We start from the raw sequence: 12,509 nt of genomic DNA on the forward strand, positions 1-12,509 counted from the left end.
GCATTGGCTGCTGGAAAGCAACTGAGTGTGGCTATGGTTCAGATTGAGGGGCTGGAGGAATCCGACCCGGTGGTTTCGCTGATTACTCGTTCTGGTAAAAATGTGGTACCAACAGCCGATGTTAAGCTTCCGGATTCGGCAACTCAAGAAAATGTATGAAAACAGACTATAACTTGGATGCCATATTTAGTACCACCATTGCAATCATCAGGACCATCGACCTCTTCTCTAGAAACAAGGTAGATACTATGGAAGATCATAATTGGGATTCAGTTTGGAAAGAGGTTCTAGAATCACCATTACAAGTACGATTGGGCTCGTTATTGAAATTGGTTTCGAATTTTCATAATGCTTGCTAAGTCAGAAGTCCAAAGCAATGAATGAGATGGAAGTTGAGATTGCGGTAGCTGAGGGTGAGCAGGATGAGTCAGTCCCATTGCCCGCAACTAGGATCACAGATACTCGCATTTCGGAGCTTTTAGTAAGATATCATGGCACATACTATTAGATGGAGGTGCGGGAGTGAATATTATTACTCAAGCGGCTTGTGAGCGCTTTGGCCTTAGTGATTGGGAACTTGCACCCTTTGTAGTTCGCATTGCAGATCAAAGAAGAGTACAACCAATGGGATTACTCAAAGGCATTGTATTGGATGTAGCTGGCTTGTCTTTTGTTGTTTCCTTAGTAGTCTTAAATATTGAGGATCACAGTCAGGATTATTATATTATTTTGGGGAGACCATGGTTACGTCAAGCTAGGGTAAAGAATAATTGGGAGGCAAATATGCTTACAGTCAAAAGGGTTGCAGGAAAGTTCCAATGATGTTGGGAATATGCAGACAACCAGTTCAGGCAGCATGGCCTGTGATAGCGGAGACAGTGAATATGGTGGAAGGATTAGAAGAGGATGAAGAGGAGAATTCCTGAAGGCTAACCCGGATTTACTTTCTCTCTATCTTGCATATGCTTTTATGATTTCGGAGGGGAAATCTTTAGGGGTCCCGAGAATAGCAGAGCCAGGGGAGCAAGAAAAAGTCTTGCCTGTTCTCGAATCATTGGAGGAAATTATTAGGCAAGAACGTGTGTTTGAAGCACGGATGGGTAAAATTACAAGGGTCAAGGAAGATGAACTGGAGACGGTCTTTCTAGGAGATCAAGCGGAGTATCAGCCCATTCATATTAATAAACAGCTTGAGGCAAGTTTTCGAGGAGACTTAATTAATTTGTTGACGGAACTCAAGGATGTTTTTGCATGGGAGTATGCAGACATGAAAGGATTGGATCCAAAGTTTTATCAGCATACGATTCATTTAAACCAAATGCAGTGCCAGTGAAGCAGAATTCATATAGGATGAATCCGATTGTAGTGAAGCAAGTTAAGGTGGAAATTGATCGTCTGTTTTTGCAGGTGGATTTTATTACCCCTATGGATTTCTCCTATTGTGATGGTACCAAAGAAAAACAAGCAAATTCGCATTTGTGTGGATTATAGGAAGCTGAATGCAGCTACTGTTCCGGATCCTTTTCCTCTTCCATTTCTGGATTCTATTTTGGATGATGTGGTAGGACACGAGATGTATTCTTTTCTGGATGGGTTCAGTGGATAACCAAATTTGGATGGCTGTAGGTGATCAGGCTAAAACAACTTTTATTATAGCATGGGACATTTTTGCATACACAGTAATGTGGTTTGGATTACGGAATGCGCCCTCAAATTTTCAAAGGGATATGTTTTAAATTTTTGGTCCCTATTTGACAGATTTAATGCGAATCTTTCTGAATGATCTTGGTGTCTTTGGAGCGCAATCAGAGCATTTGAAGTAATTGCGCTTATGTTTTATGAAATATCGAGAGGTGAAATTTAGTTTAAATCCTCTAAAATGTGCATTCGCAGTGCGAAGTGGGAGATTATTGGGTCATGTAATTTTTGAGGATGGCATTTCAGTGGATCCGGATAAAATAGCCGCAATTATGGAAGCACCTCCGCCGGTAAATTTGAAGCAGTGTGCACTATTTCTGGGCCAAGCTCATTGGCATGGGAGGCCCTTGAGGTTTCTCACGCATTTGGCAATCCCTACAATTAATCAGGTAGCGCATGCCAAAGTTTTTGAATGGACGTAGGAATGTGATCTGGCCTTTAGGAGATTAAAAATTCAGCTGTCCAAAGCTCCGATCATGATCCCTCTGAATTGGGGTCAGGATTTTCATGTTTTTGTGGATGCTTCTGACCGAGCTATTGGCAGTGTGCTGATGCAGGACCAAACTCAAGGGTGGTTTGAGCCTGTCTATTATGCCAACAGAAGATTATCATCCGCAGAAAATTATTCAGTGACAGAAAGAGAATGTGTAGGGATGATTTATTTGATGAAAAAGTTCTGTCATTATCTGTTGGGCCGGCGGTTTGTCTTTCATGTGGATCATTCGGCTCTTTTATACCTGGTGTGCCAACAGAATTTGATAGGAAGATTGGCTCAATGGGTGCTCTTGTTACAAGAATTTGATTTTGAGGTAATACATCCTCCAAGAGCCTAGCATGCGGTTGCTGATTACCTTTCTAGGCTAGATTCCGACGAGCCGCCGAGGGAGGGCTGATGAATTTTTGGATGCGTCTCTCTTTTTGACTGGAGCAATTGCGGATGATCTTATAGTGACGCAACCGCCTAGGATGATCCCCAGCATTCCATGGACCTAGTATGAGGAGATGTTTCATTTTCTAGATAGTGGAGAAATGCCTTCATTCTTATCCAGACATCAACGACGCCGGATGGCTATTAGAAGCCGGAATTTTGAGATTGTCATGGGAAATTTGTATTATCACACGGTTGTGGATGTCTTGCTAAGATGTGTTCTACCACAGGAACAAGGATCTGTTCTGGAGGAGGTCCATACCGCCATTGCAAGGGGCCACTTTGCAGCTTTGATGACGGCAAGAAAAGTGCTACAATATGGATTATGGTGGCCAACATTGTTTCAAGATGCGAGGGGCTTTGTACAACATTGTGATGTGTGTCAGAGGTTGGGGCAACCTACTAAAATGTCCAGAATGCCTTTACAACCAGTATTACCCTTGGAGCCTTTTCAGAAACGGGGATTGGATTTTATTGGGCCTTTTAAACCAGTAGTAGCTAACACTGGTAATAGGTATATTATGACGGCCACTGATTATGTGACTAAATGGGTGGAAGCATGGCCTTTGAAAGATAATACAACGGTTTCTGTTGATGGGTGCTTATATAAGGATGTTTTTTCCAGATATGGTTGTCCTATTAAGTTGGTTAGTGATCAGGGTAGCCATTTCTTGAATAAGGTGATGGAGAGAATGTTACAATTTTACTTTGTGTCACACAGGAAATCTTCTCCATATTACCCTTAGGCGAATGGGCAGGCTGAATCAACTAATAAGCAATTGGTTCGCATCTTGACAAAGCTAGTAAATATGCATAGAACGGATTGGGATGTCAAACTTCCTTCCACATTATGGGCCTATCGTACAACATATAAAGTGGAAACATGACTAAATCCTTTCAAATTGGCATTTGTAATGGAGGCAATTACCCTAGTGGAGCATGTGGTTCCGAGTTTGCGGATGCTTATTGCGGATAGGCTTCTTCCAAAATATTCCATTGTTTATCGTTTGGATGTTTTGTAGGAATTAGATGAAGAGTGGTTGTGCAGTTTTGCGGTGTTGCAAGATCTGTAGTTTCGGCAGAAGAAATGATTGGATTGCCCTAAAGTACGGGCAATTTCTACGGGGCTAGTTGGTCCTTGTATTTAATTCCCGCTTTGGGAAGATGTCCAGAAAGCTAAAATTACGGTGGTCTGGGCCGTTTTGGATTTTTAAGTCATGTGGGCCTACCTCTTTTTATTTGGCTGACTTGTGGGGGGAGGTGATTTATGTGCTAGTGAATGGGTTTCGACTGCGCCATTATTTTTCACCTACCTCAATTCAATGCCCCTTTGCTGTGGAACAAGAGTCGGAAGCCACCTTAATCATGATTGGGGATTCTTTTACATGCAACCTTGAAAAGCGAGAAAAGAGCAATGATGATTGCGACACCGTGGCACTCCCTATTTTGAGAACTCTTTGTGAGTGATTTCATGCATGCAGTAGATACATTCTACTTTCCTCGCGTTCTTTGCAGTGCTTTCGCAAGGTTGCACTGCAGTGTTCTTCTATCCTTCTGTGTGCCTTCGCCACCATGATGGCCTCCTTGTTATAGTGCATTCCGTTTACTCTAGTGCAGCAGCTAGCTCTCAGAAGGGTGGATGCTTGGTTATAGGATTTGCACCTGTGTGTCTTTGCCAACCTTCACCCGCAGGCCACGACATTGATTGAGCAGTTAGCTATTGGTGATATGGTGTAGGTTAACAATCAACAGATTCAATCAATAGCTGAAAGAATTTCAAGATGTTTTTGCCTGCCAAGTGATGGTGTTATGCGAGCACCAGATTTTATTCCTGTTGCAGAGGCAGAACTGGAGTTTGGCTTGAAAATGAAGGGTGAATATAAGTTATCAGGGCTCACTGGTGCAGCGTTAAGAGATGCATATCGCTGGTTCTTGGAGGCAATTTGGTTGCAAGACAAAACTTACACAATTTTTGTTAAAGCGCGTAATGTATTGCATTCAACCAACTTTGGGCCAGTGGCTTGGGTAGAAATCATCAAGAAAAATTGCTAGCAAAATTTCAAAGAGTGGTGGGGCAGATGGGGTGTAGTACCCCAACGAATACCAAGGTCGAGCAACTTCTTACTCTTGTGTTTTCCTTGCGGGAGGTTTTTCCTCTTTCCCTTCGCCCTCTGTGCCACTTTGAGGATGATTGATTTCTTGCAAGGGATACTACGCAGTTGGCACAAACTCAGAGTTCTGTAGTGCCTGATGTGGGGGTGTCTCAAACACCTGCTTGAATATTGGATATGTCGAGTACTTCAACTGCAGTGGTAGCCTCTGGTTCACAAGAGATGGTCACTACACGGACATCAAGCCAAAAGCGAGGACGAGAGGAAGGCCTGCTTTCCACACCACCTCTTGCTGCGACATCATCTGGGATCAGTGGCAGAGTGCCGGAGGATTCAGCAGTTGCGCGTTGGCGGCGAAGAATGTAGGAGCAAGAAGCAACCTCCACTCCGATTGAGCTGGCTCTGCGGGTGCAGACACTTCCTCGCAACCAAAAAATCCTGGTGTTAATATATCAGCTGCCACGACGGGGGGAACTATTCCAACAGCTTCACCCTGGGAGACAAGTGCCGCAAATCCCTCAGATCAGCTTCAGGCGTGTGTAGCATTTTTGCAGCGCATTGCGGAGTCCCTTCGTTTGGTTTGGCCAGCTCCAGCGACTGAGGCATGTGTTATCGAGCTCGAAACGTAGGTAGCTGCCTTGCACGCTCGCAACAGGGCGTTGACAAGTCAAAACGTAGCATTGGATACTACAGCCTGGTGGCAGGCTGATGAAATACAGGCACTGAGCGGGGCTATCTCTGTGTTTGTTGATTTTGTTCAAGATGAATTTGTTCAATTGTGCACGTAGAATAGCTTGGCCACTTATTTAGCATCACATCCTGGTGATGTGATGATCAACATGAATGATCTTGATACCTTAGCAATGGAGATGCAACAGGACCTGCATAGTTTTTTGGAAAGTCAAATGGAGAGTTGGAGGTCAAGGCTATCTAATGATGCGCTAGCACAACAACCAACTCAACAGGTTGTGGGAGCTAGCCTGAGCCGCCGACTAATGACAGAGGTAAGAACATTGTCCAAGAAGGTTTTGATATTTTTGATTGGGCAAAAGCTACAGAAGAATGTGGTGAGGCCCACACTCATGTTTCTCGTTTGCAGTGAGTGGTTCGTCGTCTTCGTAAGGAGCGGTGAAGAGTCTTTTTTTGGGCGGAGACACTGGCTCATTCTTTTTCACTCAGTCTCCCTCCATGCCACCTTTTTGGCCTGCTCTAAATAGATATTTGGCTCAGTATTACCCTATTCATACACCTCTTGCCTCTTTACCACCGGCCCCTTAGTCTATTTCCTTGCCAACGCAATTCATTCCAAGGGACTCCTTGGCCGGAGCAGCCTGAGATAGATCCATAGCTGTTGGTGAAGGTTTATAGGGCCCATCGGCAAGATTTTGGGGATTTGGCTACATTGATACTTCCTTGTCACTAGAGCAGTAAGAGGAACAAAAACCGAAGCCTTCAACACAAAGAGGATAAAGCTGTGGGTTTGCGCAATCCACCATGTGTGCTAGGTGTTACGGCATAAGCTGCACATTGCGGTCCTGCGGATGTCTGGACATTGTGGACTAGGAGTCATGTGGCTTTGGGACAATTCTTCATGGGATATCATGAGACAGGACGGGGTTTTTGCACCGTTCCCGATCTACGTTGGAGCAGCGGGTGTATTTGGGGGGGCATACTAGTCTTTGTGGATATCTCTTTCTCATGCCATCAATATATTTCTCTCTTGTAACTATGTGTTCTGTTACATATCAATGAAGAAGACGGTGTTCTGTTCCTGTGTATTGTCTTCTATTCTGCCTTCATATACTTTGATGTTTATATAAGGTAAGGTAGCGTGAGGGTATCCATTCCCGTAATGCTTATTGCTCCATTGCGGGGCATTAGGCATTACAGGGACCATAATACCTTTTTGCTAACTTAGCATAGTACTTTGGGTGTCACGTAGGATTCTTGTCCGTTGTGTGCCTTAATCGAGCCTTGGGTAATTTAAGCAAGACCCAATCATTTTGTTTAAATGCTTGAGCTCTTCTGTGCTTATTAGCAACAAATTTTTGCCTTTGTTGTGAGATAGAGATAGCATCCTTAATCTTTTGGAAAGATTCTTGTAGGTCTTGGCTATACTCATCTGCAGCAAAGATCCTCCCGTGTACCTTAAGTAGCAGGGGACTTTTGGATCTTCCCTCAATGACCTTGAAAGGTGCTTTTCTGGTGGAGGTATGTTCAGTGTTATTGTAGGCATACTCCACCAACGGTAAGTACTTCTCCCATTGGGACCTTTGATCTACTTCCGTTACATAGGCTTTTAGTAGATCAAGAATTGTTAGGTTAGCTATTTCACTTTGGGCATCCGTTTGCAGGTCATAGGCCAAAGAGAAGTTTAGCATTGTCCCTAGATTCTCAAAGAGACGCTTCCAAAAATTACTAGTCATTCTAGGATCTCTATCTGACACTATGGACGCTGGCAAGCTATGGTACTTGAAGATTTGTGATATGAAGAGGGTTGCCATTTGATGGGCTTTGATAGTCTTTTTGACATGTATAAAATGAGCTTGTTGGCTGAACCTGTCTACTATCGTCCATATTCCCTTCCCATGGATAGACTTAGGCAATCCAAAGATAAAATCCATGGCTAAGTTGCATTATTCATTATTCGGGAGATGTATAATACGCGAATAATGGGAGTATTATTCGTTTATTTAAATTATACGGCCGTATTATATGGTGCCACATCAGCATACATGGCCAAACGTATAACTTCTTAGTTTTTCGATCGAAAAACTTTTCGAACGAAATTGTTTTCGAGCAAAATTATTTTCGATCTAAAATAATAATGATAGAATATGTTAGTATATATAACAACACGCGACAGCCAATTTTCACACCATCATTCATAGTCAGTGTTTTCCATGTGAGTATTCTCACCAAACAATTAAAAGAGTAATATGTAAAAAAATAAAACAATTTGAATTAGATAAAAATTAAAATTTAATGGATTTTAAGTTTTGTGATTCAAATTTATAAATTTGTTTTGAATAATCTAGTAAATAGTTGAAAGTTTGTATTTTGTGAAGAGTTTAATCTCTCACCTGATACAAAATGTAATTATAAGAATCACTTGTCAATGTGTTCAATTAATTGACACTTGAAAGTGACTATTTAAAAAAATTAGGATATTATCGTTGTGTGTAGAGTGTACTCTCACATGAGATAATTAGTTTAAAAATATAATTACATAAAAAATAATTTTATGTAATTTAAAGTTTGATTTTGATGTGTAGAGATTTTCTCTCACTTCAAAATGAATATAATGAAACGAAATTATATTTTTACGTTTTGTGTAGAGCTATTCACACTGCTATGCTCTCACTAGAGTAAAAATTTAGGAAAAACATATCCAAAAATATTGATATTCTCTTATCTTTATTTGGACTGTAAAATCTATGGTATTGTGTGAGAGCATACACATGCTCCCATTGTAGATAGATAATCGCTTAAAAATCTATGGTAAAGTGTAAGAACTTTTTGTTCGCACTTTACATAGATACAATAATTATCAAGTATTTTAAGTGATTATCGTTTTGACATTTAAAAATGTCACTTATAGCTCTTGTAGGTATAACAATTTATAATGATAATCATTTTAATACTTGATTTAATTGTAATTATTGATTAGCGTAATGTGTTAAAGCTACAAGTTTGCACTTTAGATAAATCGATGCAATTTATATGTAATCCAATGGTATTGTTTTTTATTATTATATTTTTGTTCAATCATTGTTTTTAATTATTTTAATTTCGTTCAATCATTGTTAGTTAAATTAATTTAATGTTTAAATTGATTTTGATTATGAGAATGATCATTGACTTTGTTTTCACTAGCAAATTACTTTTGTGCATCATGGTGAAAGGACAAGAGTGGAGTTATGTGCATGAGTTGAAAGCTGGGAGAAATACATCTCGACTTAAATGTAAATCTTGTGGCCACCAGTTCAGTGGTAATGCAAGCAGAATTAAAGAGCATTTATTTAAAGTCCCTGGCAATGTTGAAAAGTGCGGGGCACCACCAAAAGATATTCATGAAAAATTTCCCATGTATTCTCGCAAAGTAAAGTTGATTCTTGCAGCTAAACATAAAAGGTGATGTTTCTAAAGATATTCATGCGAATATTGAACCATTTGTATGCAATGCGGCAACAGAAGAGGTGTGTACCACTCAAGTAAACTATGAGAGTTCTCAATTGAACCCTCTTCATGGACATGCTTCTACATCAGGAGGAGTTCCTAGCACAAGCAAATCCGGCAGAGCGTCATCCAATGGACAGACAATGCCTGAAGCATTAGGTAAACAATGGTTGCTTGAGTTGCATTTAAAATGGACTCAAGCATTTGTTGCGTGTGGCATATATTTCAATGCTATGCGCAATCCAATGTTTCAAGATGCTTTGATGAGTACAACCAAGAAAGGATTTGTACTTCCTGACTATAACAAGATGCGAATTGAATATCTTGATAAAGTCAAAGACAATACTGAAGCCATTCTCAAACGCACAGTGCTAGAGTTTGTTCCAGCATATGGATGCACCATAGCATTGGATGGATGGACTAACTGTCAGAAAAAACCTTTAATCAATGTAATGCTTATTAACCCTAGAGGGGCTATGTTCGTGGTAGCAATTGACAGCTCATTGAAAGAGAAGACTATCACCTACCTAGTAGGGGTGTACGAGAGTGCAATTGCAAAGGCAGGTGGACCAAAGAATGTGACTGCTATTGTCACAGATAAAGCGGCCAACTACAAAGGAGTAGGAAGAGCTATTCAAGTCGGAGATTTCTTGGGTACCATGTGCAGCTCACACTTTAAATTTGCTTTTAAAAGATATTGATAAATTGGCATGTGTGAAGCAAACTTTATTGGATGCAAATCATGTGGTGAAATTCATTATAGAGCATCAATTTTCGTATGCTCTTTTTCAAGCCAAGTCACCAAATAAAGCTTTGCAAATATTTTGCACGACAAGGTTTGCTACGGCATACTATGTTCTTGCTGCTTTGCAAGAGTTGAAGCCTGCATTGATGGAAACATTAGCAAACAGAAGATGGGATGGATGGATCAGCAAGTATCCAAGTTATCAGAAAGCAGCTGGTCGATGTGCGCAAATAGTAAACTCGCCAGTCTTTTGGCGTAATGTAGAAAGAATAGTAACTGTGTCAAAGCCATTTGTAGATCTTTTGAGAGCAGTTGACATAGATTCTTTTATTTTTGGTTGGGTCTACTGGTATATGTCAGAGGCTATACGCAAGCTAAGAGAAAATGTCAGTTTTGGTGCAAAGGATAAAGCTACCATGATTACAATTGTTAACAAGCGTTGGGTGCAGTTGCATACGCTATTGCATGGTGCAGCTTTTGTATTGGATCCTAAGTTTCAAATGCATCAGGAATCTTCCAACAAAGAAGTTATGTACGATTTCAAAACAGTGTGCTCCCCACTCTTAGGGCACGAAGATGGAAAAGTAGCTTTTCATCAGCGAGTAGATTATGCCAATAGAATTAGTATGTTTCAGGATCCATGGCATATAGATGCCATTGGCAAAACAAGTGCACCTTTATGGTGGAAGGAGTACGGTGGAGAGAAAGTGGAGTTGCAACACATCGCAGTTAGAGTTTTATCAGTAGCTGCATCAAGTGGAAGTTGTGAGCGAAACTGGTCAGCATTCGACTTTGTGCACACTAAAAAGCGAAACAGACTTCATACTAAACGGGCTTCTGATTTGGCATATGTTTTTTGCAATATGAGACTTATTCATAAGCCTCAAAACATTGCAACTATAGCCGCTCAAAAGCAATATGGAGTCTTCCAAACGCATGAAGCTATTTCTACAGAAGTTGACGATGATGATGATATGGAATGGGAGATAGTTTCAGAATGCTCAGATATGGACGAAGTAGATGATATGGTTGTAGTTTTTGAAGATGGAGATGATTTGTGAGAGTACCATTGTAATACTTACTCAACAAGTTTTTGTATATGATGAAAGAAAGTGTTATCTCATTGTCGTTCACATCAAAACCTCTCTCTCTTTCTCTCTCTCTCTCTCTCTCTCTCTCTCTCTCTCTCTCTTAGACACACATATTCACTCACACTCAAATATATACACAATTAAGAGATGTGGTCTCTTCAGTTGAAAATAATAAACTGCCGATAATATCTTGTCGAATAAAAATTACATAAAGTCGATGTAGGTTTGAAATTACAACAAGGTTCTAAGAAATTACTCAATCGAAAAGAGTTTGATATAATTTTGAGATTACAAAAAGCTTGTGAGTGACTTATGAGTTTGATAGATTTTCTATAAGTTCGTCTATGGTAAAATCTGTAATTCCTAGCTCAAGGAATGGTTCAACAACATCTTTATGTGAAGTGGTAGTATCATCTGGCAAAGGTCCATACAATGATTCATATCGTTGCAGCTTTGCTTGTGCATCACTTAACTCTATTTCAAGCTCAAGAATCCGGCCACGAAGCATGTCCGGTGTTTCTCCTTGGCTGGTAAGGTCTTGTCCTTGGTTGGCTAATTTAGTCAGTGTTTCTGACTCTTTAGGAAGTAAAACAATAGGACGCTTGCGAGGAGGCATTGAATTATTTGCATTGCGTGCTGCCACCTTTTCTGCAATGCGTCCACGTCCAACACCAACGGTGCCTGGACGATCTGACCAATCCACTCTCTTCAGCAAAACATATCGAACATAGCATTGCTGGATAAAGTAAATTGCTACTTGGTTGTTGTTTGGTAGGCATCTCTCTTGTCGTATAAACCTTTGCAGCAATACACGTGCCAGTCCTTTATATTGCAAATCAGAGAGCTTTAACAGAGTTATATCTTTTGCATTACCACTTATTTGAAATAGTTGATGGCGTACAAAGTGATTAGGGCAAAGCTTTTTGCACTCTTTAAGGGTTAATGGTTCGCTCTGCAGCTCAGATTCATCTTATTCAATGTTGGCAATAGTAGAAAGATCTGCTTGTCCACATCTAACTTGTTTTTCTTTAAAAATTGCGTGAGCTTCAGCGTGGTTGAGTTCTTCTTCCATATCTGCATATCAGGTGAACATGTCATTACTTTTAAATACCCATTCAATTAATTTGACACTAGACAGGATACCGAATGACAAACATAGAATTTTTGCTCAATTAAACATACAATTAAATCTGACACCAAAAGTAAAACAATGATGAAATCATGAGACTGCGTTTTCATTAATAATCAACTGGTCATAAGCCAGATGTCATTACAATGTTGTAACCCACTCTATGGGCACCATTTAAACATAAGGAGAGATCAAAAGCATTAGGCCGGGTTTTGGGGTGAACGCGCTTGCTGCTTTCAAGATGGGCAAGTACATTACTCAAAAAATGTCTCTTGCTTTGTTCTTGGGGCTCTGGTAAGCACTTCAAAATGCATTTACATGTATGACACATGGAATAAATATCCATAACTTTGGTCCAGGAGGGAGGATTACTAGATATACATTCAGGGGCTGCCCATGGATAATCTCTCTCATATTGTTTTCTAGTTTCTATCTGCATATCACGTAGAGGAGGAAAACCGGTTTTCGTATTTGTTTTGGTGCATGAATCCCAATCCACAATGCAGGCGTAAACACCTTTTTCGCCAAAATGCAGCATCATATTGCGAGAGTTTAGATCATTGTGGAGGTAGTTATGCATATGTATATACTTCAGAGTTTGGAGGAGAGCATTGATGATCTGCAAAAT

Source organism: Adiantum capillus-veneris, chromosome 20 (assembly GCF_014529385.1).
Source record: "Adiantum capillus-veneris isolate H3 chromosome 20, ASM1452938v2, whole genome shotgun sequence".
Lineage (NCBI taxonomy): Eukaryota > Viridiplantae > Streptophyta > Polypodiopsida > Polypodiales > Pteridaceae > Adiantum > Adiantum capillus-veneris.